This window comes from Mobula hypostoma, chromosome X1 (genome assembly GCF_963921235.1).
Source record: "Mobula hypostoma chromosome X1, sMobHyp1.1, whole genome shotgun sequence".
Taxonomy (NCBI): Eukaryota; Metazoa; Chordata; class Chondrichthyes; order Myliobatiformes; family Myliobatidae; genus Mobula; species Mobula hypostoma.
In genome coordinates this window covers 22,290,320-22,316,512 of record NC_086128.1, presented here as the reverse complement: position 1 = coordinate 22,316,512, position 26,193 = coordinate 22,290,320, and the positions used below count along the sequence as shown (strand labels likewise).

Sequence of the window (26,193 nt, the reverse complement as noted above, 5' to 3'; positions counted from 1 at the left end):
ATTGTTTGCGTGATTTATGTTTTTTTCCCCTCTTTCTCTGCGCATTGGGTGTTGGTCTTTTTTTCATTGGAGTTACATAGAAACATAGAAAACCTACAGCACAATACAGGCCCTTCAGCCCACAAAGTTGTGCCGCAGATGTCCCTACCTTAGACCATAGCCCTCTATTTTTCTAAGCTCCATGTACCTATCCAAAAGTCTCTTAAAAGACCCTATCAAATCAGAGTTCTTTCGGGTTTCTTGCTTTGTGGCTGCCTGTAAGGAGACGAATCTCAAGGCTGTATAATTTTACACATACTTTGATAATAAATATACTTTGAATCCATTGAATTCCTGAACCTGCTACTGTGGGATTTCAGGCTTCTGTACCTCCTGCTTAATGAAACGATCGATATGAATAAAAAATTGGTTTCTCGTTGTCACATATACCAAGATAGAGTGAAAAACTTCTCTTGCATGTCATACAGATCAATTCATCAAAGCAGTGCATGGAGCTAGTACAAAGGTTCATTTGTTATCAAAGTATACAACTCTGAAATTCTTCTTCTCCAGATAGCATGGTAAAACAATAATAGATTGCGGAATAAAGTGTTACGATTGCAGTGCAGACAGACAATAACGTGGAAAGCCCATCCTATTTTATCAGTAGTCTTATAACAGCAGGATAGAAGCTGTCCTTCAGTCCACTGGATGACAAGCAAAACTAAGTTTTTCACTGTACCTTGGTACATATGACAATAATAAACCATTTCCAGTTCCAACAAAACTACATTACTGAAAATCATAAACATTAGAGATTCTGCAGATGCTGGAAATCCAGAGTAACACTCAAAATGCTCCAGCCACTCATCGTGTCAGTTAGCATCTATGGAGGGGAATAAAGAGTTGACATTTTCAAAGATGCTACCTGACCTGCACATTTTCTGTGTGTTAAATTCAAAGATCTCTTTGAGCACCTTTCCTGCTAATTGTACAACAGAATTGAAAACACATCGACAAACAACTTTCAAAAAGGAACGATATTCAATTAGTGTCTTTCACACCTGCAGGCCAAACCATTTCCCTTGCTGGTGCCCCTGTGTAAAGCAATGTGCCTGTGTGAAAGTGATCCTACCTTCCTTAGAGTTAATCCCACTCTTTATTGCATTGTTAAACCCCAGTGAGAAAGTGGCTCACAATGGTTCCTTTCACCCTCTTGAGCTCCCTGCTGTTCCTCTCAGTCAGGGCACCAAGCAGCAGTTGAAATTTTTAACTTTCTTAATTGGCCAGGTTTTTGACTTCAGTAATAGTGCGACCTTACATAGGAAGAGAGGACAGTATGTAAATCCCCTCCTCTGCAATAGACAGCCTGCTCCAGCGACCAAATTTCCTTGCAAGCATTGTACTGAGACAAATTGGCTGTTGCTGAATCGTGTTAATTTGCTTACGGTATTGGATGTGACAGACAATGACCTGCGCTGAGGGCAATGATCTACAGTGCTGCAGTAATACACTGGCGGGAGCGAGGCTGTGAAGTCGTTGTCCCTGACCATCTGACCTTTGCTGGAAATCAGGTTTATCATCACTAGCAGATGTTGTGATACTTGTTGTTTTGTGGCTTCAGTGCATTAGAATACATAAATTATAACAACAAATATATAAAGAAAGTTAAATAAGTAGAGCAAAAAGAGAACAAAAATAGTGAGGTAGTGTTCGTGGGTTCAGAAATCTGATAGTGGAAGGGAAGAAGCTGTTCCTAAAACGTTGAGTGTGAGTCTTCACGCTGCTGTGCCTCCTCCCTGACGGTAGTAATGAGAAGAGGGCATGTCCCGGGTGGTGAGGGTCCTGAATGATGGATCACACTTTGAAGATGTCCTCGATGGTGGGGAGGTTAGTGTCTGAGACAGAGCTGGCTGAGTTTACAACCCTGTCCAGCCTTTTTCCGATCCTGTGCAGTGCCCCCCTACCTCCATGCCAGACGATGATGCAAACAGTTAGAATGCTCTCTAGGGTGCATCTGTAAAATTTGCTCAAGTCTTTCGTGACCTTTACAAGCCCAGCTCCCAAAAAATTCTGCTCTTTGAGCACAGTAGTGGTCAGTGGTTACGGGGCACCTTGGAAGGACAGAAATGTTCTTCACAGTTAACAATGTTGTTGAAGTTGAGCATCACATTGAAATGCATAGGTATTCAACACTGCTGGAGGCTAGCATACAATGACTACTCTGTTGACAGGGATTGACTTTGTCACCTACCACACACCCATCAATCTGTGAGCAACATAGATGCTCCATACAGTGAAGGAGTGCACAAACTGGAGGGTTCCTTGAAGTTACAGCCTTCTGAATAGAGAACTACAAGTCTAACAGTGATATATTGGTCCACGTCCCACATGGAAGGACTGGTCCAAAAGACTAGCCGAATGGATCCAAGGCAAGTTGACAATTTTGGATCCAAAATTGGTTTGCTGATAGGAGGGAGAGGGTGGTGGTGAAGGGTTATTTTTTGTAACTGGAAGTCTAGGAGCAGTGGTGTGTACCAGAAACTGGTGCTGGGGACCTTGCTGTTTGTAATATACGTCAATTATTTGGATATAATGTGAGAGTTATGAGAAGTAAGCTTGCAAGTAACTTGAGCATCACTGACATTCAAAGTTCAAAGTAAAATTTATTCTCAGAGTACATACATGCCACCACATACAACTCTGAGATTCTTCTTCTGTGGACATACTTAGCAAATCTATAGAATAGTAACTGTAAACAATGGACAACAAACTATCCAAATGCAGATAAAATAAATAGCAATAAATAATGAGCATGAAATAACAAGATAAAAGAGTTCATTTTTTTGTTCAAGAGCTTGATGGTTGAGGGGTAGTAACTGGTCTTGAACCTGGTGGTGAGAGTCCTGAGGCACTTGAACCTTCTACCTGATGGCAGCAGTGAGAGAAGAGCATGACCTGGGTGGTGAGGACCTTTGATAATGGATGCTCTTTTTCTACAACAGCATTTCATGTAGATGTGCTCAATGGTTGGGAGGGTTTTACCTGTGATGTACTGGGCTGAATCCACTACCTTGTGTAGGATTTTCCACTCAAATGCAATAGACAGCAGACAATAGGTGCAGGAATAGGCCATTCGGCCCTTCGAGCCAGCACCACCATTCACTGTGATCATAGCTGATCATCCACAATCAGTATCCAGTTCCTGCATTATCCCCATAACCTTTGATTCCGCTATCTTTAAGAGCTCTATCCATCTCTTTCTTGAAAACATCCAGAGACTTGGCCTCCACTACCTTCTGGGGTAGAGCATTCCACATATCCACCACTCTCTGGGTGAAAAAGTTTTCCCTCAACTCCATTCTAAATGGCCTACCCCTTATTCTTAAACTGTGGCCTCTGGTTCTGGACTCACCCATCAGCGGGAACATGCTTCCTGCCTTCAGCGTGTCCAATCCCTTAATAATCTTATATGTTTCAATCAGATCCCCTCTCATCCTTCTAAATTCCAGTGTATACAAGCCCAGTCGCTCCAATCTTTCAACATATGACAGTCCCACCATCCCGGGAATTAACCTTGTGAACCTACGCTGCACTCCCTCAATAGCAAGAATGTCCTTCCTCAAATTTGGAGACCAAAACTGCACACAATACTCCAGGTGTGGTCTCACCAGGGTCCTGTACAGCTGCAGAAAGACCTCTTTGCTCCGATACTCAATTCCCCTTGTTATGAAGGCCAGCATGCCATTAGCTTTCTTCACTGCCTGCTGTACCTGCATGCTTGCTTTCAGTGACTGATGTACAAGGACACCTAGATCTCGTTGTTCCCATACCAGGCTGTAATGCAGCCAGTCAGTACACTTTCCACTACGCATTGATAGAAGTTTGCCAAGGTTTTTGATGACATATCGAATCTCCGCAGACTCTTGAGGAAGTCGAGGCGCTGTTCTGCTTTCTTCACAATTGTATTTATATGGTGGGTCCAGGACAGGTCGTTTGAGATAGTGACACCCAGGTCTTGGAGTTTACTGATTAGTTTTGAGGGGATGATGGTGTTAAGTGCTGAGCTGTTATCAATAACGAGCATCATGATGTATGCATTTTTGTTTCCCAGATGTTCCAAGATAATGTGAAGAGCCAATGAGGCAACAGCTGCTGTAGACCTGTTGTTTCGGTTGGTGAATTGAAGTGGATCCAAGATGCCACTCAAACAGGAAATGATGTACCTCAACACCAGCCTCTCAAAACACCTCATCACCGTGGATGTAAGTGCCTCTGGGTGACTGTCATTTCGACAGGTTACCACACTCTTCTTGGGCACCGGTATGATCAAAGCCTGCTTGAAGCAGGTGGGTACTACACAGTGCTGGAGCGAAAGGTTGAAGATATCCATGAATACACCAGCCAGCTGATCAACACAGGTCTTCAGTCCTCGGCCAGGTGCTCCATCCGGACCAGATGCTTTCCTTGGATTCACTCTCTTGAAGGCAGCCCACATGTCATCCTCAGCTACTGAGACCAAAGGATCGTTGGGAGACATAGGAATGCACAAAGATCACTGGTGTCATTGTTAGTGAGGATGAGTGGATGGTAGGTTAAGATATGGCATATCAATCAGTTGGTATGATGGATGGAGCAGAGCAGATGGAGTCCTGATTAACACCAGACTTTCGGGGGGACTAATAAGGGGAGCACATATAGATTGAATTGTCGTTACCTATGGAGTATTGGGGATCAGTGGGACCTCAGTGCACAAGTCCAAGGATTCCTGAATGTGACACCAGAAGTGCATAAGTTGGTAAAGAAGGCACATAGGATACTTGCCTTTATTAGTGAGGTCAGAGAGTATAAGAGTGGGGAAGTTATGGTACAGCTTTAGGAGACAATAATCAGACCTCAGCTGGAGGACTGTGTACAGTTCTGGTCAGCACACTGTAGGAAGGCTGTAATCACACTGGAGAGGGTGTAAGGGAGATTTCCCAGAATGCTGCTTGGGATGGAGTGTTTCCGTTATGAGGTGAGACAGGACAGGCCGAGTTCAATTTTCCTGAAGTTGAGGAGGCTGGGGGGAGGGGGAGCGGAAACCTGATGGAGATGTACAACTTTGAGAAGCATTGGTAGGGTAGATAGTAAGAAACATTTCCCCTTGACAAAAGTGTCCAAGATCAGAGGCACTAGTGAGGAGTAAAAGATTTAGAAGAGGTCCAAGGAGAATTTTTCCAACAAGAAGGTGGTTGTTATCTGGAATACACTGCCTGAGAGGGTGGTGGAGGCACGGACTCTTGCTACAATTAAGAAATACCTCGATGAGCACCTGAATTGCCAAGAAAGTCCATGGACTCACAGCTGGTAAATGGGATCAGTGTGGATGGGTACTTGGTGGTCAGCACTGACACAATGGGCTAAACGGTCTGCTCCTGTCCTGTGTGACATTTTGCACAGGCTAGGAGAACCATTCGGTGATAATGTAGGAATTCTCCAGTCGTTGCAACTTGGTGTTCTGTAGGATAGATTTGTACATGACTTAAATGGCAAACAGATTCAGTTTAATTTACTGGGCGTGCAAGGTCTTGGTGATTGCACTGGTTTGCAAATTCCATCCCCCTCTGGGCACAAATATGGCTGCGCTGATCATCAGCAGGCTGTTTGTCAGTGAGAGCTCTGTTCCTGAACCAAGATCTACTCTGCATGAGTGACAGCAGCGTGGTATCTTGCTACAGCCACTCACTGCACGCCCGTTCCTGTGAAGAGGCAAAGTGTTCAAAGAGATGGACAGCAATGGCGTGTAAAACTAAACCCAGAACAGTGCCAGCAACAGAGAGGGTGGTACTCAACAGAGAGGGAGTCAGCACGACACTGAAGCCAGTTCAGGTGGAACAGAACTAGACTTGGAAAAGTAGCTGCATCATGAAAGGAAGTGGTAGGAACAATTAGACACAAAATCAACACGGCAGTCAGTAGAAGCAAACAATGAACAATCCTTTGCTCTATCAACTGTGGGATCTGCAGGAAACTCAGCCACTTATCTTTGAGAGAAAGTACTTTTAATTTCAGGAAAGATACATCAGTCAAGTCCTGTAGGTACCAGGACAAATTGTGCATTATTATCACCAATGAACAAACCACTAACTGGACATCACCTGGTGAGCAATGGCTAAAGATTAATTGAGGAGAGAACGAGCTGCTGAAGGAACTCAACCGTTCAGGCAGCTCCTGAGGAGGAAAATAGACAGTTGATATTTCAGGTTGAGATCCTTCATCTGGACTGAAAGAGTAGTGGGGAGATAGTCAGTATAAAGATGTGAGGGGAAGAGGTGGGGCAAGAGCTGGCAGGTGACAGGACCCGAAACGACAATCGTTCCAGATTCCAGCACCTGCAGTCTGTTGCGTCTCCATGAACTGGAGAGATATTTACTGTCCATCTAGACACTACAAAATAATGGCCGGAGAGCTTGGAGCTCACAACCATGTTTCCCAGAATGCTTTCCAGGAGCGTTACCAAATAATGTTCGACAATGAAGATATAACAGGGCAAACAATCCAAAGCTTAGTCATAAGTTTTAAAGAGCATCTTAAAGGAAAAGAGTCTAGTGCCTTAGCATATCAAGGTATGGTCACTAATGCTGGGGAATGAGGGATTATACAAGAGACCAGAACTACATTCAGTGATCACTTTGTTAGGTACCTTCGGTTGTTGTAACCCATCCACTTCAAAGTTCGACATGTGCATTCAGAGATGCTCTTCTGCACACCACTGTTGTAACATGTGATTATTTGAGTTACTGTCACCTTCCTGTCAGCTTGAACCAGTCTGGCCATTCTCCTCTGACCTCTTTCATTAACAAGGCGTTTTCACCCACAGAACTGACACTCACTGAATGTTTTTTTTTCAATTCTTGTACCATTCTCTATAGACTGGTGTGTGAAAATCCCAGGAGATCAGCAGTCTCTGAGATACTCAAACCACCTCGTCTGACACCAACAATTATTCCATGGTCAAAGTCACTTAGATAACATTTCATCCCCATTCTGATGTTTGGTCTGAACAACAACTGAACCCCTTGACGACATCTGCATGCTTTTATGTTTTGAGTTGCTGCAATGACTGACTGATTAGATGTTCGCACTAACAAGCTGATGTATACGTGTATTTAATAAAATGGTCTCCGATGACAGACAAGGAGGCCATTCAGCCCACTGAGCCTATGCCACCTTGCGGCAATCCCATCTACCACTAACTTTCCCTGTAACCTATTCTCTGCACATTCACATCAACATGCAAGCCCCCAAACTCTGCTCACACTGGGGAGGGGGCAATTTACAGTGGCCAGTCCCTCTGACAAGCATGTCTTTGGGATGTGGGAGGAAACCAGAGAACCTAGGTGAAACCCACATGGTCACGAAGAACGTGAAAACCCCACACAGGCAGCACCCAAGGTCAGGATCAAACCCAGGTCTCTGGAGCTGTACTACCTGCTGGGAGAGATCACGAATTTCAGAGGGTTAGTCATAGTATAGTCATAGTCATACTTTATTGATCCCAGGGGAAATTGATTTTCGTCACAGCTGGTTGTGGAGCTGGTGGAGTTTGAGGAGATAGGAAATGTGTGCAGTTGGATATTAGGAAGAGTAATGTGATCCAGATTATTGTGTCAGCCTGACTGAATGTGAGTTGTACAACTGGCAAACCCCTGTGTGAATTGCTATCACGCTCAAACAGATGAGTTGCTCCAAGTTCCAACCCTGACAGCAATCCCACAACTCATGTAGAAATATCAAGTGACACGATGCAACATTCACAAATAAATCATGAAAAAATATCTGTCATTCTACATAGTCAGCAAACAATTCACTTCCCCAACAAATATGATGCAACACTGTTTTGCTCTTTACTTGTGGCTGTCCCTTTAAATCATTCTCCATCCAGAAGCATTAATAAGGTTTACATGGCCTATTATCATTCAATACAATGGTTCCATCTTAACAATTTTTGGTTATGACGAGACTGAACTCCTGCCTCAGCAAGGACCTGGACCCTTTGCAATTTGCCTATCGCCACAATAAGTCAAGTTCAGACGCAATCTTAATGGCTCTCCACATGGCTTTAGACCACCTAGACAACACAAACACCTACGTCAGGATGCTGTTCATTGACTATAGCTCAGCATTTAATACCATCATTCCCACAATCCTGATTGAGAAGTTGCAGAACCTGGGCGTCTGTACCTCCCTCTGCAATTGGATCCTCGACTTCCTAACCGGAAGACCACAATCTGCGCGGATTGGTGATAACATATCCTTCTTGCTGACAATCAACACTGGCGCACCTCAGGGGTGTGTGCTTAGCCCACTGCTCTACTCTCCATATACCCATGACTGTGTGGCTAAGCAGAGCTCAAATACCATCTATAAATTTGCTGACGATACAACCATTATTGGTAGAATCTCAGATGGTGACGAGAGGGTGTACAGGAGTGAGATATGCCAACTAGTGGAATGGTGCCACAGCAACAACCTGGCACTCAACGTCAGTAAGATGAAAGAGTTGATTGTGGACCTCAGGAAGGGTAACACATACCAATCCTCATAGAGGGATCAGAAGTGGAGAGAGTGAGCAGTTTCAAGTTCCTGGGTGTCAAGATCTCTGAGGATTTAACCTGGTCCCAACATATCAATGTAGTTATAAAGAAGGCAAGACAGTGGCTATACTTTATTAGGAGTTTGAAGCGATTTGGCATGTCAACAAATACACTCAAAAACTTCTATAGTTGTACCACGGAGAGCATTCTGACAGGCTGCATCACTATCTGGTATGGAGGGGCTACCGCACAGGACCAAAAGAAGCTGCAGAAGGTTGTAAATCTAGTCAGCTCCATCTTGGGCACTAGCCTACAAAGTACCCAGGACATCTTTAGGGAGCGGTGTCTCAGGAAGGCAGTGTCCATTATCAAGGACCCCCAGCACCCAGGGCATGCCCTTTTCTCACTGTTACCATCAGGTAGGAGGTACAGAAGCCTGAAGACACACACTCAGCGATTCAGGAACAGCTTCTTCCCCTCTGCCATCCGATTCCTAAATGGACATTGAAGCTTTGGACACTACCTCACTTTTTAAAAAAAATATACAGTATTTCTGTTTTTGCACGTTTTAAAAAATCTATTCAATATACGTAATTGATTTACTTGTTTATTTATTATTATGTTTTATTTATTTTTTCCTTTCTGCTAGATTATATATTGCATTGAACTGCTGCTGCTAAATTAACAAATTTCACATTACATGCCAGTGATAATACACCTGATTCTGATTTTTCAATGTGCACATCTGGTGATATTAATCTCTTGTATCTCTGGGGTGGAATCCACACCCATCTGTATAAGTGGTGCTGAGGTAGAGATGATTGACCAAGGTTAAGGAAATTCAGCATGTCCCCTTTGGCCATCATCGAGTTTTACCAATGCACCATAGAAAGCATCCAATCCAGATGCATCGCAGCTTGGTACGGCAACTGCTCTGCCCGAGACTGCAAGAAACTGCAGAGAGCTGTAACACAGCACAGTCCACCACAGAAACCAGCCTCCCCTCCACTGACTCTGTCTATATATCTTGCTGCCTCGGGAAAGCAGCAAACATAATCAAAGATCCCACTCATCCCGGCCATTCTCTCTTCTCCCACCTCCCATCAGGCAGAAGATACAAAAGTCTGAAAGTACATACCACCAGGCTCAGGGACAGCTTCTATCCCACTGTTATAAGACTATCGAGTGGGCCTTCCATATAGTAAAATACGGACTCTTAGCCTCACAGTCCATATTGTTTCGACATTGCGCATTATCATCTGCCTGCACTGCACTTTCTCTGTAACCACTAGATTTTATTTTGTATCCTGTTTTTCTTTAGTATTACCTCAATGGACTTATGTATGCAATGATCTGTCTGGATGACATGCAAAACAAATGTTTTTCACTGCATCTCAGTATATGTGATCATAATAAGCCAATTCCAAATGCAATATCAAGAAGCATTTTTCCAAAATGGCTGTCTGCATTGCTGCTCCCTGGCCACCAGCTAACCGTGTATGCAGGGAAAGAAAAAAAATGTAGGCACCATGCCCATTTTCTGGAGGTTAAGGTGGGCACCGTGGGGTGGACATTGGATTATGCCTGAAAACATGCTGGAACGAAGATTCACAGGCAACTTTGGCAGGTTGCACTGAAAATCTGTCCCATTAATGATGGTGCCCCACACCCATGAGGCCACAAGGACCGAGTGGGTGTGTGACTGGCTAGCTCGGCCTAAACACACGTGGACCTCACAAAGGTAAGGCACTAACTGCCTTCAAATGAGAGTGGGAGTTTTTCCGAAAGCAAAATACTGCCCATTCTCCCTGCAACTGTACGAGATACCCTCAGGTGTGCCAGTTCCCTCCCACACCCCAAAGACAGTGGATCAGTAGGGTTATTTACCGCTGTAGCTTGTCCCAGAGTGTGTGGGTGAGGGGTAGTGGACGGGAATGTGGGAGAATAAAACGGGATCAGTGTAGGGTTGGTGTAAATGGGTCAACAAACTCGGTGGGCTGAAGTTCCTGTTCCTGTGTTCTATGACTCTATGATTCTAAGGTTCAAGGTGCAGCCTTGGATTCCCAGTGTTTGCTGAGTGATCCAGTCTCAGTGAGGCTCTGTGATCATTAGTAGCTCTCCATGGGTAAGAGAGAGGGGCAAAACAAGCAGGTCCCCTTCCTGCTCTGTAGTGGCGCCTGGGTCAAAAGCCACTGCAGTTCCCCAAGAGGGGGGAGAGACAGAGAAGAAACATCCATGACTTACACAAAATGATTGATTTTGCACCGTGGCCTGTCGCTTTAACATTGGTCCCTTAAGACGGGGCTCAGTTGTTGCTTCTGCTGATCTGATCTGGGGGTGTCACATACAGTGATACAGGAGGCTGGCACTGAAATGGTAATGTCACAGGGAACATAGTTACAAGAGCAATAACATGTCGGGCTCAAACACAAAGAGCCAACTGTGAAAAGGAGAGACGAGAATCTATCCCACTATGGGTTACAGCTAATGAAGTATCTTGATGATCAGCTGCCGCTGTAATGTCAGAAGCAAGGGACATTATTTGTGCACAGCAAGATCCCACAAACAGCAAAGTAATGTCAACCAGATCATCTGGTTTTGTAATGTTGAATGTGGGGTAAATGTTGGGTTGTACACTGGGGAGAGCTTAGAATTGTACGGAGAGATCTCGCACCTCCATCAGGGGGCTCTAACACAGAGAAACTGAATAGTATGGCACAGGAACAGGCCACTTGGCCCAAAATTCTGTGCGGTACTAATTCATCTAATGATGTCTAATTTAACTAATTCCTTCTGCCTGCACTATGGCCCATATCTCCCCGCCCCCCATTCATGTGCCTGTCTAAGAGTCTCTTGAATGCCTCTATGATGTGTGTCTCCACCACCAGCCCTGGCAGTGCATTCCAGGCACCCTCCCCTCTGTGTGTGAAAAAACTTGCCCTACACATCTCCTTTGAACTTACCTCCGCACATGCTAAATGCAAGCCTTTTAGTATTAGATATTTTGACGGTGGGATAAAGATACCGACTGTCTACCCTATCTATGCCTTTCATAATTTTATAAACTTCTATTAGATCTCCTCTCACCCTCTGATGCTTCAGGAAAAAAACAACCAAGTTTGTCCAATCTCTCCTAATAGCTCATACCCACTAATCCAGGCAGCATCCTGATGAACCTTTTCTGTATCCTCTCCAAAGCCTCCACACACTTCCTACAACGGGGCAACCAGAATTGAATGCACGATTCCAGGTGCAGCTGAACCAGAGTTCCAACCTAATTTCCTGACTCTTGAACTAAGTGCCTCAACTAATAAATGCAAGCATGTCGTATACCTTCGTCACCAGCCTACCAACCTGAGCAGCCACTTTCAGGGAGCCATGGACTTGGATCCCAAGATCCCTCAGCTCATCAACACTGATAAGGGCCCTGCTGCTAACTGTGTACGATCCCTTTACATTTGATCTTTCAAAGTGCAGCACCTCACACTTGTCCAGGTTAGACTCCATCTGCTATTTCTCCACCCGACCCCCAACTCATATCTGCAATTGATCAATGACCTGCTGTATTCTTTGGTAACCATCTGCACCAACCGCAATGCCACCAATCTTTGTATCATCGGTCCAAAGCACAGCACTGGAGAGTCAGTGCTGAATTGTGAGAGCCACAGTTTGCTGCCTCAGTACCACCGAGATGCAAATCTCCAACAGGGCACTGGGTTATTCGGGCTGTGGGGTGGGAGGGGTGGCACAGACTCCTTCCCTGGGCTGGGCCATGTTAGCTGGATCCACATCTTGCCCCATCCAACTGGTGCAATCCCATGCTGAATGGATTTCCACCTAGGCTAGGTCGTGTAGGACTGCTGATCGTCCATTAGTTGAAGCCATTGAAGGACACAGTGGCACAGGTAGTAGAGAGCCAGTGTAATCCCAACCTCCAGTGCTGTCCATGTGAAGTTTGCACATTCTCCAAATGACCGGATGGGTCTCCTCCCACATCCCAAAGACGTGTTAGTCAGTGGGTTAACGGGCTGCTGTAAATGACCCCAAGTGCTCAGGAAAAGTAGTGCAGAACAGGACTGGTCTGAGTTGCCAGAGATGTGGTGGACCAAATACTGTATGCCATCGGAGAATGTGAAGCTTCTCCAGCTGTACTGCTACACAACGGGATTTTGGTGAAGTTGTGTCTGCTTCTTCAGAGCTGCTATACCTGTGTTCATATGACTGGGAGCACATTTAAGGGAAATGGCCGGAATTTTCAAGGGAACCAATGGCACTGTCCACAACCTCTCCCGTAAAGTGACAACCTGAGGAACCTGAGGAAGGGTGGATCCGTTTTATTCTTGGAGTTTTACTTCTGTTCGTTGCTTCAATGTTACTCTTTCTAGAGGCATGGAAGCCATAGGCAAGGTCGGTTTACCACCATTAGGAGTCCTCTCTGATATGCTCCCAATTAAAGCTAGGAATTTAGGAGTTATTAACTTCAAACTTTCTGCATAATCACTCAAAGAGTTTAACTGCACGTGCATGTAACGAGAGCTGTATAACTCATCTCCTTCTACCCTAGGCCACGAACTTATCAATCACCCCTGCTGTGGACCACTTCTGGAGGTCCAAGATGCCAACTTCTACAAAGAAGGGATCCGTATGCTCCACGACTGCTGGACTAAGTGTGTAAATGTAGGAAAAATAAATGTGCTAGGTTTTCTAAAATTGACTCCTTCTACCTTAGGCCACAAACTTATCAATCACCAACAAGAGAGAGTCTTGTCACACACATCAAAGTTGCTGGTGAACGCAGCAGGCCAGGCAGCATCTCTAGGAAGAGGTACAGACGACGTTTCAGGCCGAGACCCTTCGTCAGGACTAACTGAAGGAAGAGCTAGTAAGAGATTAGAAAGTGGGAGGGAGAGGGGGAGATCCAAAATGATAGGAGAAGATAGGAGAAGACAGGAGGGGGAGGGATGGAGCCAAGAGCTGGACAGGTGATTGGCAAGAGGGATATGAGAGGATCATGGGACAGGAGGCCCAGGGAGAGGAAAAGGGGGAGGGGGGGAAACCCAGAGGATGGGCAAGGGGTATATTCAGAGGGACAGAGGGAGAAAAAGGAGAGTGAGAGAAAGAATGCATGTATAAAAATAAATAACAGATGGGGTACGAGGGGGAGGTGGGGCATCAGCGGAAGTCAGAGAAGTCGATGTTCACGCCATCAGGTTGGAGGCTACCCAGACGGAACACAAGGTGTTGTTCCTCCAACCTGAGTGTGTCTCCATCTCCTCAGTAGAGGAGGCCGTGGATAGACATGTCAGAATGGGCCTGCTGCATTCACCAGCAACTTTGATGTGTGTTGCTTGAATTTCCAGCATCTGCAGAATTCCTGTTGTTTGAGAGTCTTGTCAGCTACTTTTGGCATTCACTAGAATTACCATCACCAAGTTCCTCTCCATCGACATCCAAGGGCTAGCTCTTGTCAAGAAGACCAGTTGGTGGGACACAAACACCATTGCTACAAGGGTAGCGTCAGGGAGTGACTCACCTCCTGACACTCCGACAACTTTCTACTATCTACAAGGCACAAGACCGGAGTGTGATGGAACACTCTCCACTTGCCTGGATGAGTGCAGTTCCAGCAACTCGAGAAAATCAGTACCATACAAGACAAGGCAGCCCACTTGATCTGTACCCTAAACATTCAGTCCCTCCACAACAGCGGCTGCCGAGAGCACTGTCTGCAAAACACACTGCAGTCACTCACCCAGGCTGTTCTGCACTTCCCAAACTCACCACCCCCTACCACCAAAAAGGACAAGGCAGCTAGTGTAGGTACTACCACCACCTGCAGGTTCCCCTCCCAGTCATTCACCAGCCTGACCTGTAAAAATATATCACCATTCCTCCATCGTCACTAGATCTAAACCCTGGAACTCCCTCCCCAACAGCTCTGTGGCGGAATCATCACCGAAAGGACTGCAGCAGTTCAAGAGGGCAGCTCACCCCCACATTCCCAAGGGTAATTAGGGATGGGCAATAAATGCTGAGATGGCCAGATCCAAAAAAAAAACTGAACAAATAAACCTGAATTGAAATACTCAGATTTCCACGGTGGGATTTGAACTTGTTTTCTTTGGATTATTAACTCAGACTTCTGAGGTCCTGGTCCACTAACACTAGAAATCCAGAGTGCCAAGGATACAGGGCGAGACTATAAGCAAGTCAAAGAGATAGGTTTCGATTAATAGCCCCGGTGATTGGGGAGGGACGAAGAGGGATCTCCTGTGCTACTCAGTGTAGGGCAGAGCTGGTGACATACCCAGCCAGGAGGGCAAAGACTCTGCCATCCACATTGGCTGCCTTTGGGGGGGGGGGGGGCTGGAAGCAGTGGTGAGGTAGGCCCTAAGGGCAACTATAAACAAGGAGACCTGACAGGAGAAGGAGCCAGTAAAGACCAGTCCACCGTCTCAGACACATGGATTAAATTCTGACCATTCCCACGCCACCACCCTGAGGACATTTCATGGAAAGCATGAATTCCAGTGGGACTGGAACAGATACTTATATTCCGTACCCTTGCAATACTGTGCGCGCAGGCAAATAAACAAAACTCTCTCAGGTTCACAGAGTGTAGAACAGTAGGCAACATCTCCCTTAGGAAACATATTGCGGCCTCACAAAATATAATAGAAAAATAAATGGTAGCAGAATAATAGTGAGTGTTTATATATCGCTAATTTTATCCATTCCACAGATCATGAAGTGTAGTGCTTCTTAAATAGACATCACTAAATTATGAATCAGATTAAAAATAATCATGTTGGGGCAATTCGACATGTACAGTTGTAGGCACCTCTCCAGAATACCTTCCACTTTAAAGGATTAAATTAATCTCAAAAAAATCGTAGTGAAGAAAGATGTGCATTTGCACAGCGCCTGTCACGGAATCTGAAGGCCTATCACGCGGTGGTCACTGTTATAGAGTCACGAAAGCAGGCCGTTTGGCCCACCATGCCCGTTCTGCCCATTAAATACTCACAGAACCTAGTCCCATTCACCAGCACTCAAGTACTCGTCCAGACGGTTCTTCAATGCTGTGAGAGTCTCTGCCTCCACCACCTCCTCAGGCAGTGGGCCCCAGATCACCCCCCCCCCCCACACACACACACACCCTTTGGGGGCAAAGCATCCTCAGATCTCCTCCGAACCTTTTACCCCTGAACTTCAACCTATGCCCTCTGGTTATAGTGCAAGACTTCCTTCAGTCATTTGGAGCACATCTCAATCTCAGAAACGCAATGGATTTAGTGATGAATAATCCCTGGGACAGGACACAACGGGACTTTCTCTCCCCATCCATGGGATCTTCCGGTGCACGCAGATACAAAAGCAAACGGGGCTTGGGCCCAACATCCGAGACCCTCACAGTGCATCGTTCTCACAGCATCAGCCCGGGTTCCCCATTTAACGCTCTGGAGCTGGGCCAAGCTTCTGCCCCAAAAGCAGAACAGCCACCCCAATATCGGAGCCTAGAACAAGAGTGGGAGCTGACACTACACCCCGCCGTTTCTGTAGTCCGAATCTTGGTGGCAGGGCAACCCATCCAGTTTAGTGGTCACAAGTGCAGTCCTGGGCCATTCGTCTGCACCCTCCATTTCGGCCCCTCGCACCAGGCAGCTCCCAGTTCCAACCTCTGGCCAAAACCAGCCTCCACCAACACTGAGCTGAAATATTCCCAGCCCGCTGATTCCCCTGGTCAGGTCCTTTCGGGAAATTTCAGGTGGAATTAGTACAGCTCTTCCTCATCCGGTGGCACCAAGTCGGAAGTAAACCATGATCCGGATGAATGGCGGAATATACTCGAGGGGATGAATGGCCTGCCCCATTTCTATTTGTTATGTCCAATCAAACGCGATTTTCTAATGCGGAGATTCCTCAAACTCCAGATCTTAGTTGGATTCCGGGAACAATCAATGCACCCTTCCTCTTCCCCAATTTGGATCAGGGAGCCCCCAGAGTAATCGGGAAACGATGAAACCTGAGGGCTCAAAAGCAATCTTATTCAAATTAAATTATAATCCCCTGAATGACTACCATTATCTCCCATTAGTTGCAATCACCCCATTCACTTGGACCGCTGGTTTAAAGTTGCTCGACAACTGACAATATGAACCAGACGTTACTCCTTCCTATAAAGATGGAGTGGCGACCAACTGCCCTTTGCTGTTGGGGATATTCGCGTCTAAGCACAAACTGGCATAAAAGAGGCGCAACAAGGAAGCGCGGTGGTGCAACGGGGTTGGATTTCGTTCGCCATCAGCAACTTGGAAAAGTTCCGAGGATCTTCTACAAGACTGATCTAATGACTGGCGAGAGCTGAAGGGGGGATACCAGGCGCAAAAATCCATTCAAAAAAAATTTAGCGCCAAATCCATCCACAAACAACTAAAAGAAACACCAATTAAAATTACAATGCAACAGTATCACGAATTAAACCCCACCAAAACATTCGCAGAGCCTTTATAAGAGGAGCGGAGGAGCACCTCACCGGTCTCCGTGGTCCCGGTCTGTAATGTAAACACTTCTCAAATCTGAGTTTTGTTCAGAAATATCAGCATTTACACAAACCATCCTAAGAAAAAAAATTGTTGCTAATTGTAATCTAATCTTTTCTGCAACCCTTTCGTTCGTTTAAGTCTATTGCTTTCTTTATCACCTGTAATTCTCTTCAAACTAAACCCCTTCCCGTTTTTTGCTGTCATTTACATTTTAGCCCCGTTAAACCGACAGCTGTAAATGAGGGAGCACAGTTTAATGTCTGGGTGGACATTGAAATGAGAAAAAAAATCAAGTATAACAATAGCAAAAAAAAAGTAATAAAGATAACGGTGTGGCTTTTTTTTTTGGTGAGTTGATTTTCCCGACATTGTAAAAATAACTTCGGGCGAATTCATAGAACTTCAGAGAGATTCACAGTGTTGCATAATTATTTATGAGTTTCCATTAAATAAGTTCAGGAATGTACTTCAAAGACTAATAACAATTGCATTCGGCCCGTAGCCTCAGTTTAGGGCAAGAGTTTATTTTTGCAATCAAAACAGCGAAATAACAATAATAGAAATCTCTGAAATACCTTGTAAAACTCCTAGGAGAATAAAATGAGGAATAGGTCGGTAGTAGTAATCTGATCTGAAAGACTGAAGTCTCTCTCGAATATGACCCAGAGAGTCATGAAGCGGAACGCGTCAAAAAATTCTTAATGACAGCACAAGAGATCCACTCAAAATAATTTTTAAAAATCAAATTTCAGTTTTTCTCCTCTTCGATAACATCCAGCATTTGAAAATAAAAGTTGCCTCTCCCAGAGTCAGGCACGTTAAGGGTTCTCAGCGATCATTAAACCCTTATGTTATAAATATTCCTTCTCAATCTGCTCTTCGACCACCCTGGTGTCGGAAGTTAAAGAGCTTGCATTTTCTTATGTATCCTTTCAGACTTTTTCACCCTTTTAAATCATTCTGCTGGTTTCCTCTTTGCTCGTTCTTCGCGTATTCCGATTAAGGACAAAATAAAGTATCAGAAAGTTTTGAAATTGTTTTGAAGTAATTTGGGTTTCTGATTGAAGTCGAAACTCCATCTGTGGTCTCATCCCTATGGCTGTGATACAGAGCCCGAGAGAGTCTCAGTTCTTCACATGCCCAGGGACACTGCCAAATCCTGGACTGGATCAAGCGGCAGGGATCGTCAGAATTACTAACCGTTGCTCGGCGAGTTTGTGTGTGTGTGTGTGTGTGTGTGTGTGTGTGTGTGTGTGTGTTCCTTACGTACGGTGAGACGATTGCGGAGCAGGAGAGGCCACTCGGCCCCTCAAGCCTACCTTGCCATTTAATATCACAGCTGATCTGATTTCAGTTCTGCATTCCCACACACCCAGCGTAACCCTTCACCTCCTTGCTTATCAAGAGTCCATCTGGATCTGCCTGAAGAGATTTTCAAAGACTCATGGCTGCCTGAAAGAGAAAAATAAATGAGCTCATCTCTGCTTTAAATGGGCGACTCATTATTTTTAAAGCCTGACCCCCCATAATTCTAGATTATCCCACAAAAGGAATATGATCTCCCCATGCAGTGTCCAGACCCTTCTCGCTCTTCTAGACTGCAGCAGATACAAGCCCAGCCTGTCCAAACTTTGCTCATTTTTCTAGGCACCCATTCCTGATATTAGAAAACCATTATGACTGCAGATGCTGGAATTGACACAAAAACAGAAAACACTGAAAGAACTCATCCAGTCCATAAGACATAGGAGAAGAATTAGGCCTTTCAGCCCATCCAGTCTGCTTCGCCATTCCATCATGGCTGATCCCGGATCCCACTCAACCCCATACACTTGCCCTCTCGCCATATCCTTTGATGCTCTGACCGATCAGGAAATTATCAGCTTCTGCCTTAAATATACCCACGGACGTGGCCTCCACCACAGTCTGTGTCAGAGCATTCCACAGATTCACTACTCTCTGGCTAAAAGAAATTCCTCCTTACCTCTGTTCTAAGAGGTCGCACCTCAGTTTTGAGGCCGTGCCCTCTAGTTCTGGTTAGCACCACCACAGGAAACATCCTCTCCACATCCACCCTATCTAGACCTGTCAACGTTCGGTAGGTTTCAATGAGATCCCCCAACATTCTTCTAAATTCCAGTGAGTACAGGCCCAAAGCTATCAAACACTCCTCATAAGTTAACTCCTTCATTAGCGGTATTATGTTTCTTAATCTCCTCTGGACTCTCTCCAATGATAGCACATCCTTTCTGAGATATGGGGCCCCAAACTGTTGACAATGCTCCAAGAGTAGCCTGACAAGTGTCTCATAAAACCTCGGCATTATCTCCTTGCTGTTATATTTTATTCCCCTTGAAATAAATGCCAACACTGCATTTGCCTTCTTTACCACAGACTTGACCTGTAAATTAATCTTCTGGGAGTCTTGCACAAGGACTCCCAAGTCCCTCTGCACCTCTGATGTTTGAACCTTCTCCCCATTTAGATAATAGTCTACACTATTATTCCTTTTACCAAAATGCATTACTTTACATTTGCCAACACTGTATTCCATCTGCCATTTTTTTTGCCCATTCTTCCAATTTGTCTAAGTCCTGCTGCAATCGCATTGCTTCCTAGCACTACCTACCCCTCCACCTATCTTTATATCATCTGCAAACTTTGCCACTAAGCCATCAATTCCACTATCCAAATCATTGACAAACAATGTGAAAAGTAGCGGTCCCAATACTGACACCTGAGGAACAGCACTAGTCACTAGCAGCAAACCAGAAAAGGCCCCCTTTATTCCCACTCACTGCCTCCTGCCTGTCAGCCATTCCTCTATCCATGCCTGTATCTTTCCTGTAACGCCATAGGGTTTTATCTTGTTAAGCAGCCTCATGTGTGACACCGTATCAAATGCCTTCTGAAATTCCAAGTAAATGACATCCACTGCCTCTCCTTTATCCACCCTGCTTGTTACTTCCTCAAAGAACTCCAACAGATTTGTCAGGCAAGATATCCCTTTACAGAAACCATGCTGACTTTAACTTATTTTATCACTAGTCTCCAAGTACTCTGAAACCTCATCCTTAATAATAGACTCCAACACTTTCCCATCCACTGAGGTTAGGCTATCTGACCTATAATTTCCTTTCTTTTGCCTTCCTCCCTTCTTAAAGAGTGGAGTGACATTTGCAATCTTCCAGTCCTCTGGGACCTTGCCAGAATCAAGTGATTCTTCAAAGATGATGACCAATCCATCCATTATCTCTTCAGCAACTTCTCTCAGGACTCTGAGGTGTAGTCCATCTGGTTCAGGTGACTTATCCACCTTAAGACCTTTGAGTCTGCCTAGCACTTTTTTCCTTTGTAATAGCAAAGGCACTCACTCCTGCTCCTTGACACTCACGGACCTCTGGCACACTGCATCTATCAAGCAGCATCTGTGGAGAGAGAAACCAGTTAATATAGTTCTGATGTAGGGTCTTCAATCTGAAACATAGACTGTTTTGTCTCTCCACAGGTGCTACTTGACTGGTTGAGTTCTTCCAGCACTTCTGTTTTTGTGTCACTTTCCAAGTATCAGTCCAGTAAACCTCCCATGGACAACATCCAAGCTATTTGACACCCTTCTCTGTATACTGTATTCCTAATGTGGCATCACTGATGCACAGACCCCTGATTTTTGCAGATACACTATCTCAAATAAATAATAAAGTTCGGTTAGGTTTCCTAACTTTTGTTCTACCTACATACTAGTCTTTTGTAAACCCAGATCCATTTACATCTCAGAATCTGCAATCTCTCATCGCTTTGACAAGGTTCTTTTTTAATTTTTCTTGCCAAATGAACCATGACACATTGCCCATATTATTCTATGTTTGCTAGGTCTTGACCTACTCACTTAAACTTTCAATATCCCAACGTACTGGGGAACTACATTAGGGGGCTGCTCCACCAAGCACTTTTGCTCTGTCCGCCGCAACTGCCAGGATCTCCTGATGGCTACCCATTTCAATTCAAGTCCCGGCAAATTTTCTCTGTGCTCGTTCGAACTTATTGATAGTGTTTCTGTTGGTAGGTGACCAGTATTGTCGAGGCTGAGACTGACGGGTTACAGGACATGAAGCAGATTAGAGGGTACGGGGGCTGGGTAGAAAAGAGAACAAAGCATATGATCCTGCTGAAAGACAGAGCAAACTTGTAAGGGTCAAACTCCTGCTTCTGTGGGAGGTGCTGTGACTTTTCAGCCCATGTCAGATGTGCACCACCCACGATAGTAATGAACATGGGCCCACACCTGGCTCCTGCATCTTTGCAAGTGCAACCAAGGCACTGTCCGTCCGCTTGAGGTCCTGTTGCAAAACTGATTTGTGCGTGACCATAATGACACAGTTGGGTCCAATGGGTATTCAGCAAAAGGTGGAGAAAGCAGATGCATTTCCACAGCAATAGTCACAACCACCGGATGTACAAAAGTCTCTCGCATCCAACAAAAATGTTCCTGTGAAAAGGCAGCCAGTTCAGAGTTGGGTTCAATATCAGTGACATTTATTGTGAAGTGTGTTGTTTTGTGGCAGCAGTGCAGTGCAAGATATAAACATTACAATGAAGAATAAAGAGGAAAAGGGAGATGGTGTTGTGGGTTCAGGAACCGTTCTGAAATCTGATGTCGGAGGGGAAGAAGCTGTTCCTACAATGTTGAGTGTGAGTCTTCAGGCTCCTGTGCCTCCTGCCTGAAGGTGGCAATGAGAAGGGGGCATGATGGATGCCAGCTTCTTGAGCCACTGCCCTTTGGCGGGGAGCCTTGTGCCTGTGATGGATCTGGCGGAGTCCTCAGCTCCATGACGGTGTGCTACTGCCTGGGGTTCACCTTGAACTGGATTGAATATTGGCCTGGATAATGGGCAGAAATCCTCTGCCATCTTTAAAATGGGGTCTTCTACATCCTCCTGAATGAAGAGAAAGGACCCACAGCAGTTCTGCACTAGGAGTGTCAGGGCCAATTTTCTTGCTGGGTCTCGAACTGAGCCTTCCTGGCTCAGAGGCAAGAGCGATACTCAATGGGCCATACCTAGCATCATGTACCCAGGGAACTGGGACAGTGGCGGGGTTGGTGGAAGGGACTGAAAATAATGGCTTCATCTTCCTAACATTATATTGCAAGAAAATCCAGCCTCACTAATACAGAACAAGCAGCATGGGATATCTGAGCCAATGGAGAGGAGAATGAAATATATTGGAGGCTTACAGCTGTGTGTGAAATGTATTGGAGGGTTCACTGCACTGTGTCAGTGTGTGGAGTAAGCTGGTGTGTTATTTCACTGATGATCTGGACAGTGTGGGAGGATTATTCAAGAATGCTTATTGTCATTTGTCTGTTCATGATTGTAAAGGAAAACAAAATGATTGCTACTCCAGATCCGATGCAGCATTAAATAACACAATAAGCAAAAAGAACACAATAAATATAAAAGCAATCCTATAAACCACAATGTACAAGTAATTTATATACATAGACTAATTGTATGTACACAAAATGCTAACCTTCTATCCAGGCCAATGTTATTTCCTATATGATGAGCTTTTAATTTCTACAATAACCCTGTGCCCCTTTTTAGAAAATCAAAGGCCCAGGGAACCTCCAATCACTGACCTCTGGTGTTCTGTCATGCCCAGTGAATGTTATATACTTTGCTGAGAGGAACATATTGAATATCGTTCACAGAGATCAGGAGTTGGCATGGCTTTGTGCATGGAACATTGTGCTTGATGGACCTTCTGGAGTTTTTTGAGGAGATACCTAGATTGGTGAATGAGGGTGGGGCAGTGGACGCTGGCAATTTGGATCTTGGCAAAGCCTTCAACAAGGTCCTGCATGATAGGCTGATCTGGAACCAGGGAGTGCCAGTTTGGTGGATTCAAGATTGGCTTGGAGGTAGGAAGTAGAGATTGGTGGTTGAAGGCTGCATATCAGAATGGTGTGTTACAGGGACCCTTGTTGTTCATTATTTATGGGAATGGTTTAGATGTGAATCCACAGAGCTTGATCTGTTAAGTTTGCAGATGACAAGAAATTGAAAGTGTCATTGATAGCGAAGAAAATTTCAAGGGGATTTTGATCAGTTAGGGAAGTGGGCTGAGAAGTGGCAGATGGATTTCAATACAGATACGTGTGAAGTGATGCATTTTGGAAAGTCCAACCAATGTCGGACTTATACGATGAATGGTAGGGCCCTAAGGGGGACCTGGGAGTACAAGTGCATTGTTTGTTGAAAGTGGCATCACAGGTAGAAAGAGGATGAAATGGTGTTTAGCATGCTGGCTGTCATTAGTTAGGGCAAAAAGTGTAGAAGCTGGGACTTTATGCTACAGTTGTATCAGTCATTGATGTACTTGAAGTACTGTGTACAATTTTGGCACCCTGTTATAGAAAAGATGTGGTTAAAATGGAAAGAGGGCAGAAAAGATTTATGAGGATGTTGCCTGGACTAGAAGACGCTAGTTATTGTCATGATGCACTCACAAAGGACTGTACCCAGGTGCAGAGGAACGGCAAGATCCTCAATAAGAGACAAAAATAAGAGGTGAAACATCAGAACCTCAAAGGAGCGACTGAACAACACCACAAGGTAATTCATCCTCTGCAACACAATGACCCCCACCCAGGCACTGAATGTGAGACCTCTTTAAATAATCATGCAATCCCGGAAAATTGTGCCTGATACAATTAACTTGACAAGATTAAACCGAAAACACAAGGATTTAACAACTCTAGTTACGATATTGATTAGTAAACAGCGGTGCTGAAAAGCCCGAGAAGCTCAGTACTGGATTCTAGGCTGCAGGGCTCATGATAGTTATCGGGATAGGTTGGTCACTCCAGGCCTTTATTCCTCGAGGTGCAGAAGAATGAGGGGAGACCTTGTAGAAATGTCGAAAAAAAGGGGGCATAGATGTAGGGTAAGAGGGGAAAGATTTAAAAGCGACCTGACAGGTAATGTTTCCGTGCAGAGGTGGTGAGTATATGGAACGAACTACCAGAGGAAGTGGTTGAGGTAGTTTCAACAGTATTATGGTGCTTTGGGGTGGGGTGGGGTGGGGTGAGGTGGGGGAATTGGTGTAGTCGACAGCTCGCCCCAGCAATCCTGGCGACCAGCGCTACTTTCTGTTCTTGTTCTGAAATGCATTCGTGGGATGTTTCAATTCATTTATAGCTACAGTTTAGCTTGGGTTGAACAGTTATTCACGTGTTTGTGGGTCACCCCAACTGTAACCGGGGTGTGCAATAATCGCCTCCCCCACCCCTCGCCCGTCGCTATGTGACTGAGTTAGTTCTCACCGAGCTATTGCACTCTGAGACCCACTGGCACTGCTACGTACATCTTTCCTGGGAACACGTCTTCTCCGCCAGTTTGTACCACAGGCCTTCCAGATCCGTTTTCAAGCTGGTCGATTCGGACCCCAGGTACTCACTTTCCATTGACTGCTTCGCCCATCGCGTTCTACGTGCCGTGCTTTCCGGCATGAAGACCTACCTGGTGTCCCTATCCCAGTCACTTCCACAACTCCGGGATTCTCTCTCCGCCGCCTGTAATGGGCCTGTCCGCCACTTTATCCTCCACCGGTTCTTTGACTTTCTCACATCCTACAAGGCTCGGAAAATCGCCCGACGTCTCTAGACCGCGATCCCTGCTACCGACCTCAACGGCTCCAACGATCCAGAGCAGATTCAGCACCCGGACTCCACCGCCATCAATGCGGGCTCCAGCGACCTCGGACACTTTCAAAGTGCCAATTTGTGCAACCTCCAACTCCGACTCCAGCCTGGGACTTTACACACTGCCCCGGAACCCCCGTCTCCCCTTCCCCCACCACCACTCCACAATCCTGTCTCTCTCAGGTCCCACCGCCAGCTCCAGGACCTTCGGAGACTCCATCTTCATCTCACCCCACCGTCCCTGAACACCCCAACCCTCCCTTCTCCTCTGACACCAGTCCCTTCCTACCTACATCCATGACACCTGACACACTGTGGATCTTTTCACGCATTTCAGGTTCCCTGGCCCCCATCATCTTATTTTTACTATAGATGTCCAGCCCCTATGCACCTCCAGTCCCCCATCAGGAAGGCCTCAAAGCTCTCTGTTTTTTTCCCTGGACACCAGACCCAACCAGTTCCCCTCCACCATCCCTCTCCTCTGCCTAGTGGAAATTGTCCTCACTCTTGTAATTTCTCCTTTGGCTCTCCCATTCCTTCAAACAAAAGGGGTAGACATGAGCTCTCACATGGGTCCACGTTATGCCTGCCTGTTTGTTGGCTATGTGCAACAGTCTGTGTTCCAAACGGACACTGGTGACCAGTCCGCATTTTTCCTGTGCTACTTCGATGCTGCTTCCGGCACCCACGCTGAACTCATTGACTTCATCCACTCTCGTCCTGGCAACATCCCCAAACCTTTTCTTCCACCTTCCACCCTGCCCTCAAATTTACCTGATGCATTTCTGACACCTCCCTCCCCTTTCTGGATCTCTGTCTCTATCTCTGGAGACAGTTTGTCTACTGATGTCTATTAGAACCCCACGGACTCTCTCAGCTACCTGGACTATTCCTCTTCCCACCCTGTTACCTGTAAAAACACCATCCCCTTCTCTCAATTCCTCCATCTGCTCTTAGGATGAGGTTTTTCATAACAGAATGATGGAGATCTCCTTCTTCAAAGAAAGGGGCTTCCCTTCTTCCATCATCACTGCTGCCCTCAACCACATTTCTTTCATTTCATGCACATCTGCTCTTACCCCATCCTCCCACCACCCTACCAGGGATAGTGTTCCTCTTGTCCTTGCCCACCACCCTACCAGCCACAGCGTCCATCATATCATTCTCTGTAGCTTCTGCCATCTCCAACAGGATCCCACCACCAAGCACATCTCTTTCCCCCCGCCTTCTCCCCCGCCCCCCGCCCCACATTCGGTTTTCTGCAGGGATTGTTCCCTATGTGACTCCCTTGTCCATTCGTCCCTCCCCACTGATCTCCCTTCTCGCACTGTTCCTTGCAAGTGGAACTAGTGCCACACCTCCTCCCTCACTACCGTTCAGGGCC

At 45.7% G+C, this 26,193-nt stretch overlaps 1 protein-coding gene across 1 annotated transcript in view; it reads right to left on the bottom strand.

The window, feature by feature from the left end:
• gli1 (GLI family zinc finger 1) overlaps positions 1-18,182 on the bottom strand; it is a 149,805-nt gene extending 131,623 nt beyond the window's left edge. Inside the window, exon 1 of the mRNA XM_063037327.1 lies at positions 17,680-18,182. The gene's annotated coding sequence lies outside the window, so the exon portion shown is untranslated. The remainder of the gene's footprint in view (positions 1-17,679) is intronic.
• Between the last annotated feature and the right edge of the window lie 8,011 nt (positions 18,183-26,193).